The following is a 12,679-nucleotide window of genomic DNA, read 5'->3' on the forward strand; positions in this document are numbered from 1 at the left end:
TGCAGCCAAATGCATCAAATGAGAGGCTGAGGATCAAACCAAATGGCACGATAAGCAGAATTCTGAATACCAAATATTGGGGTCTCCACTGGCTCCTCTGTCCCCTTCTAGCAAGCAGGGCTTTATAAACAGAAAATTTAGAACTGCCTAGCGGTATGTGATTTTAATTTGTATGCAAAGCCCATGCTGCTATACCACACCCATGTCTTTCCCTTGCATGTGCACACATGCTTTCTCGCTTAATTATTTCTGCAAGGAGCTCAAGGTGGCTGACATGGTTCTCTCTCTGCTTATTTAATCCTCACAACAACCTTGTGAGGTAGGATAGGCTCAGAGTCAGTGACTAGCTCAAGGTGACCCAGTGAGCTTCATGGCTAAGTGGGGATTTGAATCCAGGTCTCCCAGGTCCTAGTCCAGCACTCTAACCACTCCACCACACTGCCTCTCCTTAAACATTTGGAAGGAGAGTCACATTCCATGATGTTTAGAAGCCTACACAGAGTGGGAGACAATCCTCAGAACTGGGAGTTTGTTAGCAGAAGAGTGTTCTAGCTGAACTATTGATTACTATTATTTTTAAATGGAAAGTTGTTTTGTAAAGGGGAAAAATGGGTTTGGGCTTCTAAATGTTTAAAATAGAATTAAAATAGATTTCTAAATAGAAATCACTGGATAGATGGGGCAGAGATCTAAGACATGGCTGATTTTTACTGGGGAGGAGAGCTTGTTTCCATCTAGAAGAGAAATCTTGGGAGACTGGAAAACATACTTCCTAAGTGCCTCTTTGACGTCAATATGGGGCTGACCCTCATTGTAGTGATAAGTCTAGATAGAATATTTCTCTCTTTATGAAGCTCATATTCAATGATTTTGTGCTGCAGTGACACTTTCAGGCACAAAAGTTTCATGTAGCTTTGCTGCAGTAAGAAAGTTATATTTAGGGTTGCCATGTCTGGAATTTCCCAGACATATATAGAATGTTGCAGTCATTCTGCTGGGCAGAAATCGCAAAATAATAATAATAATAAAAATTGTCTGGGAAACTCTGGATTTGTGGCAACCCATTGTTTTTGGTGATTTTCCTTCAAAAACTTGCAAGTTTGCCAAAGAAAGCTTAACAACTTTGGGCAAAACTATCATAACAGATGTTTCTGACATTGCTGCCCTTTCCTATTATTGGCAACCTCCCATGAGTTGTTAGGAAAAATGTGTCCATGTTCAACAATTATGTCCTTCATATTAAAAACATTGGTGAATACTCTATGGAAAGTAGCAGGGAAGTCTGCAAGGAGTGTCTTCAACAGAGGGATAAGAAATGGGCATAACTGATAAGGGAATGAGATTCTAGGGTGTGTGTGTGGATTGACTTAATTTACTTTTCACACTGTTATCAGTCACTTTTACCCCACCTAACATAATGCAACTTTTGCATGACTTGAATTTTGGATCTACAGTGGTACCTCTGGATGCAAACGGGATCTCTTCTGGAGCCCCGTTCGCATCCAGAAGCGAGTGCAACCCGCGTCTGCATGTGCCGCAATTTTCCGCTTCTGCGCATGATGTCATTTTGACTGCCTGCGCATGCGCAAGCGGTGAAACCTGGAAGTAACACACTCTGTTACTTCCAGGTCGCCGCAGCGCACAACCCAAAAATGCTTATCCCGAAGCTACTTCAACCCGAGGTATGACTGTACTCAAACTTCTCATTCCTTCCTTTGAACTGCCCATTTTGGGTCTGGCTCCCCATTTTCAAAAGCTCTGATAGCAGTTCCCAGCCATAGCAGCTGCCACCATTATAGCCATTGCAACCACCACTGTTATGAAAAACTTGCCTCCCTTTTGGCGAGAGTGCTCCTGTGCTCCTGTCCTGCTTACAGGCTTCCTATGGACATCTGGTTAGCCACTGCAAGATCAGGATGCTGGACTTGATAGGTCCTTGGCCTCATCCCAGCAGAGCTCTGCTTATGTTCTTACCTTTGATGCCTAGCCGAGCCTACAGCTGTTGGGACAACACAGTGCAAGTTTTGAAGGAAACCTGTGTTTCAATTTTCATATTGCTTCAGAAAATGTGCATTGTAGAATCATAGACTTGTAGGGCTGGAAGGGTCTTCTAGTCCAACCCTTTGCAATACAGGAATCTCAGCTAAAGCATCCATGACTGATGGCCATCCAACCTTTGCTCAAAAACCTCCAAGGAAGGAGAGTCCACAACCTCCTGAGGGAGACCATTAGGTAGGTTTACATTAAAACACTAACCAAAGCAAATTTCACCCGCATCCTTACCTTCAAGACTTTACATCAGTTTGTGCAGCGAACTTACCTTTCTGGCGAAGCAACCTTCGTAAAGGAAAGCAAAAGGAAAGCAATCCACTACCTAGACACACGGTGGCGGCATTGCTCCACTGGGAGGTTTATGATGTAAACAGGCGACCTGCCGATGGAGCATTCCTCCTGCTTTGTCTACCCAAAGCTTGTTAGGTCACAGTAACATTGGCTGCCTATTGAGCATTCATTCTGATTTGTTTTCAGGGAAGTTATACGACGTTGCATCAAGCAATTGTTGGCCACACCTTCCAGTGCAAAAAGTCTGGGTGTTTGGGGTACTGGTGGTGGAATCCACTTTTACTCCACAATGGAATTTGTCGGTAATCACAGGGGGTTGGACTAGATGACCCCTGGGGTCCCTTCCAACTCTACAATTTGAGGGTGCTGTGGCTGAATCCAACCTGGAATTAGTGGCAGTCTGGAGGTACCTAAAGAGTTTTGTGCTCCCTCAATGTCTATCTCTTAATTCACAAGCTGCTACAGGATCTTTTTGTTTTTACTGCAGTGCTTGTAGATTTGTCTGACAGACTCTATAGTTGGAGGCTCCTTATCTTTATGGAGTGAGCTATGGATTAGCTGCCTATGCCTTGCTGGTCCCACAGAGAAATGTGCCACCTTGATTCAAGCTGATTAGTGTTTGAAATGCAGGGTGAAAGTTCCACAAAGATTCTATGTCTCTGCTTATGCATACAAGGAACTACAGAGATGGCTAACATGCCCACTGCTCTGTATGTCTGCAAAAGAACATTTTTAATCCCAGAGCATTAAACAGTGATGTCATAAGGACGAGATCTCTGTCTTGCTGTGAGGTGGCAGCAAGAGCTGCTGTGAGCTGCAGAAATTCCCTGCTTTTCACTGGCACGACAGAGATGTTTTCATGTCTTGTCAGTTCCAGTTGTGGACAGAGGCATTTTGCTATATTCAAATTATACTCAGGCATTACATCAGCCGTGTCACAATGTGCTGCACTGCCACGCAGGCCAGCATTGCAATGCATGTGCGAAGACAAAAATTTATGCACTGTCACAATGGAGTCCCTTAAAAAAAAAAGTCTGGGATTTCCAGAGGCCAGTCTCTGTGGTGGCGAGATCATTCCTGCCCACTTGGTTTCCACCACAGAGCCGGACTCAATTTGCTCTGGATGTCCCATGTATTTTATCTCTTTAATCTCTTTTTAAAGTAACCATGCTTTATTGCACTATTGATCAGGCAAAGCCGAGAATAATCAATGAGGCATAAAGAATTCTCCCCAGATGACAGAAGAGCAATTAACTAAAGTATATGGCCGGAGCGTTAGCCCATTTAATTAATTAATGAGGTCACTTCGTCAAGTGTTTCATAAAACCCTTTGGGAAGGAGGCTGCAATTCTCAGGATCCCAGGAGAGAAGCCGCTTCCCACAGACGGATACCAGGCTCTCAGCTCATCATCAGAGACGGCTCCTGAGTCTTCCCTGCCATTCAGCTGTCCTTCAGCACCAGTGCAAGCAAGGAGACCAGTTTCTGAGAGTGGGAAACTGCGTGCTTATTCTAGAAACAAAATGGACCCTGAATGAGCATAACAGGTTTCCCCCCCTTGTTTAAATAAACTTGCAGGTGTTATGCAGAACTTCAGTGGCACCAGTGTAGCGGCTGCAGTGCATTTCTCCCCTTGGTGTGCTGGAGTGTGGCAGGGCTGCAGAAGTTTTTTTCCAGCCCGAGAGATGCACTCCCCTCATCGTGGGCAAGCTGCCTGGGGCAGAAGGTAGGCAGAGGTATGCCAGCAGTGGGTGGGGCAAGAGACAATAGTTGGTAGAAGAGATATGACTCTGTGCAGTAGGTGGCATTCCACCCGAGCAAAAGTCAGAGGCTTCCATAAACCTATCCCTCCATGCCCCACCCAAACAAGCAGGATGAATCCAAGAACACATTCCTAAAGCCCTAAATGGCCTCGGTCCTGAAGGAACATCTCCACCCCCATCGTTCAGCCCGGACACTGAGATCCAGCGCTGAGGGCCTTCTGGCAGTTCCCTCCCTGTGAGAAGTGAGGTTACAGGGGACCAGGCAGAGGGCCTTCTTGGTAGTGGCGCCCACCCTGTGGAACTCCCTCCCTTCAGATGTAAAGGAAATAAGGAGCTATCCTATCTTTAAAAGACATCTGAAGGCAGCCCTATTTAGGGAAGTTTTTTATATTTAATGCTATATTGTTTTTAACAATCGATTGTGAGCTGCCCAGAGTGGCTGGGGAAACTCAGCCAGATGGGTGGGGTATAAATGATATATTATTATTATTATTATTATTATTATTATTATTATTATTATTATTATTCCCAGCCAGGCAAAAGCACTTAAGGAGGATGTGAGCAGAGCATACGAGGGGTGCAGCCTGAGAAGTGGGGTGGCCTCATGGAGGACCAAATACAGTGGTACCTTGGGTTAAGTACTTAATTCGTTGTGGAGGTCCGTTCTTAACCTGAAACTATTCTTAACCTGAAGCATCACTTTAGCTAATGGGGCCTCCTGCTGCTGCCGCACCGCTGGAGCCCGATTTCTGTTCTCATCCTGAAGCAAAGTTCTTAACCCGAGGTACTATTTCTGGGTTAGCGGAGTCTGTAACCTGAAACGTATGTAACCTGAAGCGTACGTTACCCGAGATACCACTGTACAGAGGTTTGGAGGTCTGCATTTGACCCCCTGGGTCTGAGGTTTCCCTCCTCTGGAGCTCTGCCCATAATGTAGATTTGCCACCAGGATCACATGCTTATTATAGCCCAGAATCTTCTGTTAAACCCAACAAAGAGTCTCTGAAAGACTAAGACATTTATTATGGCATCAGCTTTCAGGGACTAAAATCCCTCTTCATCAGAGGCTCAAAATGGACTCAAGTCCATAAAAGCTTGAGAGACTTGTCTTTCAGGTGCAACAAGACCCTTTGTTTCTGCTGCAGCTGACCAGTACAGCGCCCATCTGGATGTTGATATAATTAAATCCATCAGTCTTGGTCTTCAGAAATGGAGTGACACTTGCTTTCTGGGTCTTTTAATAGCACCCTACAGATACCCTTGCAAATGTTGATGGGCACTGCCATTCACATGGTTTTGGTGCACCGCATCATGTGATTGATTATGGGGGGCAGGGCTTACCTCCCCCTCCCCAATATTTTATTCAAGATGGCACCCCTGCCTGCAAGGATGGGAGGTGTGGGTAAATAGCCAGGAAGCACAGAGTGAGGCCACGTCCAGGACACCCTGTTAGCCAGTCCTGCTCAGAGGTGGACTAGCTGCATGCCAGAGAGACCTTCCTGGACAATATTTATGTCAACATTTTATTTATTAATACTCTAAAAGTGACTTTTAAGGCCCCGCTGTTGCCTAATGAATAATGAAAGATGTCCCATTAAGGTGTATACACAGACACCGAATGCCTTTGACTGGCAGCCTGGCTGATGGATGCTGTGTATTACAACCATCCCGTGTGCGGAGAAATCAATCCATCTCCTTGGGGAAATTAGCTGTGTCAGTGGAAAGAGGCAAGGTGCAGGCAGCATCTCAGCAGGAAAACAGGCTTTATCCCGCCATCCATCTCAGGGATGGATGGGAAGCGGCGGTGGGGTTTGGTGCACTATAAGGCCGGCCGACACAAGGCTGAGAGGAGCAGGAGCCCTGGGAGCAGTGGTGGATATTGATCAGTAAATAATCCAGGTGAGCCAATATCACTCAGAGGAGAGGGTCCACACAGTCTCTCTGGCACCTGTTAGTTGACCTGCTAGAAAGCTGTAAGGGGCCAGGGCAACTGGGAAGGAGTCACCAAAGAAAGCAGGAAAGAGGGAGGAGGCCAGATGAACGAAGAGAGGAGAAAGCCAGAGGGGAAAGGAAAGGGAAAAGGAATCAAAAGCAGAGTTGTGCAAGAACTGTCCTGGTGAGAAATCACATTGTAGGTAAGCATGAGCCAAATCTCTGAAGCAAAGCTTGCAGTGTTCATGCCTTTCTCTCTTTTTTCACATTGCCAGCTAACTCCCCCCCCCCCTCATTTGCATCTGCAGCATGGGGGCCTTAAGTTGTAACCCGTTCTGACATCCTATGAAAACTCCTAGACTTTTAACTTGTGTGATATATTGGTTAGGGGTGCACAGGGAACGCAGAGTGCTTTCCAGGCCATCCCTTTTTGTGTGAGGGAGGGATTCAAGTGCACACCAGAAATTTAGGCTTGTGCAGTCGAAGTGGATTAAAGCGCCCTGTCACTCTAGCAGGGGTCAGCAAACTTTTTCAGCAGGGGGCTGGTCCACTGTCCCTCAGACCTTGTGGGGGGCCGGATTATATTTTTGGGGGTGGGGTGGGGGAAATGAACGAATTCCTATGCCCCACAAATAACCCAGAGATGCACTTTAAATAAAAGGACACATTCTACTCATGTATAAATACACTGATTCCTGGACTGTCTGAAGGCTGGATTTAGAAGGTGATTGGGCCGCATCCGGCCCTTGGGCCTTAGTTTGCCTACCCATGCTCTAGTACAACAAATCCACTTGACAATGAAACAAAACCTCTGAGTTTAGGAAGCTGATAGAAAAATGCAGCGGAAAGTGTGAGGTGAGTGAATGATGAATGGGAAGACATGTCAACACCCTGCAGGCAAATCAGGATGAGTGCTCAGTAAAGACCAGGCATAGTCTAACCTCTGCATAAGCAAATCAGGATGACTGCTGGAGGAGCCCCTATGAAAGTACTGAGGTGGTTCAGGTCCTGTTTTTTCGCTGGGATCTCTCTCACACCACTAGAACTCATTAGACAAATCATGGAGGATGAGAGTATCTATGGCTTCTATCCACGATGGCTAGACTCTGCCTCTGAAGTCAGAGCTAGTAATGCTTCTGAATACCAGATGTTGGAAACCACAAGAGGGGAGAGTGCTCTTGTGCTTGGGTCCTGCATGCTGAGTACAGGATGCTGGACCCAATGGGCCATTGGCTTGATCCAGCAGGCTCTTCTTATGTTTTTAATCTGAAAGAGTCAGATTCAGTCACCACAGAAGCAGCACATTCGGACATCCCTGTAAATATTACCACACAGAGCACATATATTTTCCTTGCAATTTACTATGTCACCAATTACATCCATCATCGTGGCCATTTTTGTCCTAAGGTGCTAGGAGTCACTGACAAAGCTACAAACCCTGATTCCCTTTCTTGTCATCTGTCCTGGGTTTTCACTCTCCCTCCGTGACATGAGTGTAAGTGTCTCTTGTCTTACAGGGAGGAGAAACCCAGGAGGGTCATGCAGGAAAATGCCCAGAAAGACCCGAGCAAGTGTGTTAGACCAGCAGTCCTGCAGTGATTAGCTCCTCCATTCGGGCTTTGTGATAAGTGTCTAATCACCTCTTATCCCTCAGACATTCTCTCCAATAACATGAGACGCAATCAACTCGTTTAGCTTTACTGTGCCTTTAATATCTAATCCGACAGACCTTTATGAGACCAGAACAAAAGGCTTAAACGGGAGAACGGTTAGCCCTATTTTATGCATCGCTTCATTTGCGCTTTTCTCCTTTTTAAAGCAAAAATAAAAAATACCCCACATGGTGACCTTTTAAAATTAATTTACGGGGTATTGGAGAGCTATAAAACTCCACCTCCAACACACAGGCCTGTTTGGGGATGTGCTCAGCCAGAGAAGGAGTGGGACGGTGTAAATACTGAAGACACAGCACATCGGCTGGCTGTGCAGCACCACAATGCCGTACAGTTAGTGCCCACCCACTTGTGTTATGGTCCTATGACGTCAACATTGCGCTAAAGCCTTGCCTTTCCCTGCAGGGCGAAACAGAGTGAATGAGGTGGATAATTGAAGGAAAAAGGCCAGGCCAGCAGCTTCACTGCTACATTTCTGTGCACTTTATCTGTGAACAGGACGTAATATATTTTAAATGCTTCTATGATATGGAACTGGCCAGTAAACAATAGGTTGCATCTAATGCGGCACATACAGTCTTCCACTCATTCAATGGGATTTCCACATCTTCTCTTCTCCCTCTCCAGAATAAAGATCTGCTCAGGAGGGTCTCCCAAATCCCCCATCAAAGATTTGGAGGGTGTAGGGGGAGTGGACTTGCTCTGCGCAGTTCTTGGCTTGCAGGGAGAAGGGAGATGTGCAGAGTGAGCAGGGGCGTTGTGTGTTGCCCATAGGCCTGTCCTTGCAGGGACTGCTTTTCTCTGAAGATTTATTATCCACGTGGCATTTCCTGCCCAAGGTCTGAGGCTGCATTTTGCTCAGGTTTCCGTATTAACAAGCATTCCCAAGCGACCCCTGGCTAATTGGTGGATTTAATTAGGCTTCAGCGGATGCCTGCTGTTATGGGGAGAGAGAATGTTCCTGGTTGATGAATTCTGGCCGCTGAGATGTTTCTTTCCCTGATTCCTCTTTCCTGGAATTGGGTGGCCAAGGCCAGCCAGGAAATCCCAGATTTTATTCTGCCAACTGAGGGGTTACAGCAGCTTTGAGGGCACATCGCCAGGTTGTGTGGGAGGCAACAGAAGAGCCTATACAGGGTAGATTTTAATGTCAAGAGCAGGCTGAGGCTAGTGTCAGCACCCAGCATGGCTAGGGAAACTCCAGGCTACAGGAGGTCCACTGGGGCTGTAGTTCATGCCCTCTTTTTAAAGAACACAATTGCCCAGAAGTGTTGGGTGATACAGCATCAGTCGTTAGTGCTTTGGATGATGATGATGATGATGATGATGAAATTTTCAGTGAATGCTGAAGACAAACATCTTTACCCTGGCCTTTTTAGGACCCACCCTATTTTTGTGATTGTAAATTGTTTTTATCATTGTATCTTAAATTGCTGCAACCCACCTTGGGAGTTCAGGGTAAAGTGTGGGTAAAAAATCATTTTTTAATGAAATAATAAAATTATTACTACTACTGTTACTACTATTACTACTACTACTACAACAGAAAAGCTGCAGGGACCAGAGAAGAGAATTGGGAGGGCTGCATCAGCAACGGGGAAAATGCCTACTGTGCTTTTGCCTAATTTGACTGCACCAGGAGGCCCAGAGATTATATACTGTACATCCAGGCTACACTGGAATTGCAGGTTTCTCCTCTTATTGCCAGAAGCAACTCCTTCCCATTATTTGCAGCAGCAGCAGCAAAGTCCTTTCGGGTGACGTTATTTCTTTGCTAAGCCAAACAGTTTCTAGATCAGGATTACAATACTCACGGCATGCATGGCACTGCTTGGGTTATTGCTTCACTTAAGACAAAATCTATGAGCATCATAATGCTTCATGGCAATGTTGAGCCATGCATCATAACATAAGGATGGATTTATTTCAGAATGCCAGGATCCAAATGTAAGCATTACATGCTCCGCTGGATTCCATCAGCTGGGTGTGGCCATTTTGGCGTCATTTTTAAAAAATACAAATGAATTGATTTTGTCCCGGCTTGCCTTTTATGCTTTTCAAACAATTAATGAGATTCTCATCAGCCCAAACCAATTTCACGTTCCTGCATTATTAACGGGGAACATACATTATTCTCCTGGGTGATGAGTCCAAGGCAGACTCCGGTGAAATTGATTTTCCTCGAGCTGAGAAATGTACAGAACGTGAAAATGCAGGACATATAAATCACGTTGTTGGTTAAATAGCAGAGGCTGTTAAGCCGTTCCATTGAGTAAGGCTGATGACAACCTCATGGGCTTCCCAGCGTAAACTCAGAATTAAGATGCTTTCAGAGACGGAACTGTATCAGGCATTCTCTGAAGGAAGACCCAGGCTGGGCAAAGCTGAAAATTTCTTAAGATCAATGCAAGCAGATTTGTATGGCCTAATTCCTGCCCCACACTAGTAGCTTGAAAGAGAAGGAGGAAGAAAATGTTCTGGAATACCTCTTTTTCATTATTATTTTTAAAGGGGGCATTATGCATATATGTGGATAACTGCTTGACCATGCAATTACATAAGCTTTCATACAACCTGTTTATGGACCATTCATCCTGATTCGTTAGCAGGAAGATGAGATGATGTTTGCTATTTAACGGGTTCCACTCTGATTTGTTTCTGGGGAGGTCAGCGGTAGCGCATGCTCCCACCACGCCCGAGGGAAGGGGGAGACAGGGTGCAGAGGGAAAAAGAGTCTACTGTGCTTGGCCAGCCCTCACCATTGGAGTGACCTCACTCGGGGCTAGTAGTGCTTCAGTGGTGAAAGCTGGCCTTGTGCAGTGGGCTCCATACGCCCTCCATACCCCACCTTGGAAACACACCCAAGCCAAGTGGGTTTCCACGGTGGGGTGCGGAGGGCAACTGGAATCCCCTGACACCAGGCCAAACCTCACTGCCTTAAGCAACAGCAGCTGTCCCCCTGCTTCCATTCACCATGGGACCTTTTTGATTTCATCTGTTGTTGTTTTCTTCTAGCAGCAGGTGAACCGAGGACATATTCCAAAATTCCCCTCCTGGTTTCATTGTGGCACTTGAGCATGTGCTTAACCTTCTCCTAATGAAACAGGCTGATTTAACGTCAGCCAAAGTGTGTCCCTGCCTACCCTCCTCAGCTGCCTCTTTCCCCCCAGTAAATTGCATCAAATTAATTGTGGTATGGGTTTATACTGGTTTGTGGGTGCAGAGATCCCATGTCTGTTAAGAGGCTGAGTTTGCAATTCTCAGAGGAAGGAAGGAAAAGTTTTTGTCTGCAACAGTGATGGATAAAACTTTAATGAAACGGATAATAATGTTCATAAAGGGTGGGGGGGCCACCCCTTCCACTCCCTGACTTGCTCTAATTTTAGCCAAATAATTTCCCCACCACTCCACAGCCTTCAAAAATTCATAGCTCAGGGGACCCTATTCCTCCTGATCCTTCCCCAGCTGCCATGGGAAACAACAGCAATGTTAAGTACCTGTAGCTGGAAAACATCAAAATGACATCTATGATGAAAGCCACAATATGTCATACAGCAGGTGCGGGTGCCCTTCCAGAACTACAACTCCCATCAGCCCCAGCAAGCATGGCCAATTGGGAGGGTCAAAAGTCCCCCACATCTGTCATATGGTTTGCAGGACCTATAAAGATGCTGCCCATACAGCATTTCTTGCCTTTTTAGATGCTGGGCTCTGAAAGCCTGTGACCTTTGAGACCTTTTGGAACGAAAGATGCTGCTACTCTCAAGCCAGAAATATGAGGCGAGAGTGCGTCCAAGCTTCTCCTTACAACCTGTGCTTTCCACCTGAGGTGCTTCTCTACAGGTTCAGTATATTTATTTCATGCCCTTTTGCTTGAAATGAATGCTTTTAAATTATGGGATTCTGTTCCTTAACCTAAAGCTATTTTGCTGTATTTTGTGCAAATATACACTTAGACAGAGGCAGTGTTCTGACAAAGCAAACCCCAAGAGAGCTTGTTGTAGCACGTTGTCAGCTCAGTGTGAATTGTGAGCAAATAAGCATGAAGCTGGAGTGCTGGGGAGGGGGAAAAAACCAGGGAGGATTTTCTGGAGTGAACATTGCCAACAGTGTTGGTGGCAAGGGACAAAATAGGTTTTAAAATGAGAATTCCCCAGATGCCAAGATCCAGGTTTGGAACAAGTACTCTTTGGTGAGAGACCCCAACAGAGATTTAAAATCACAAAACATTAGCAAAGTAAAGTGTGGAAATATAGGCTGTTAGTCCTTTAAAATATGCTCTTCTAAGTTCCTTCCAAAGTTCCCCTTTTTCCCAGCATAGAAAAAGACCACATGTTTGTTGTTAAAACTGGACAGATTCATGTGCTGTTCCATAGAGCAATCAAAACACACACAGTAAAACATGGCTTAGCTGCAGAGGTGATAGTTCCTAAATTATTTGTACAAGAACATACTAATGGCTTGTAAGAGCCATGTGGTCTGAGCTGCAGAAACCATCTCAAAACCTTTTCTCTGGTAGACTGAGGTACAACAATAGGCTTGATTACCTTCTTCCCAAGGTGAGGGGGAGTGACCCAGCTAAGCCTGGCAGGGCAGGTTACTCTATGGCATTAACCCCTTCATGCATTAGCATGGTGGTTTTATAAGGCTGGTTATCCCACAAGCTGGTGATGAGGCTCTTCTTCCTGCCCCTCCCCACTCCCCCAATAATCCACTCTTTGAGCTAACCATACAAAGAAAACAAGCTCACAAACTCCCCATGGATACAAAAGTAAGGCTGTGGGTAAACCTCTCTACTTCTGTAGTGGCTTCATTGCATGTCAGCCACAGTCCAGTGGCAGATAATCTGCTTTGCATGCAGAAGGTCCCAGGTTCATTCCCCAGCATCTACAAGTAGGACTGGGGACAAGTGCCACCTGAAACCCTGGAGAACTGCTGCCAATCCATCAACAACGATGCTGAACTAGATG

This window comes from Podarcis gaigeae, assembly GCF_964106915.1.
Source record: "Podarcis gaigeae genome assembly, chromosome: 2".
NCBI classification, from domain to species: Eukaryota; Metazoa; Chordata; class Lepidosauria; order Squamata; family Lacertidae; genus Podarcis; species Podarcis gaigeae.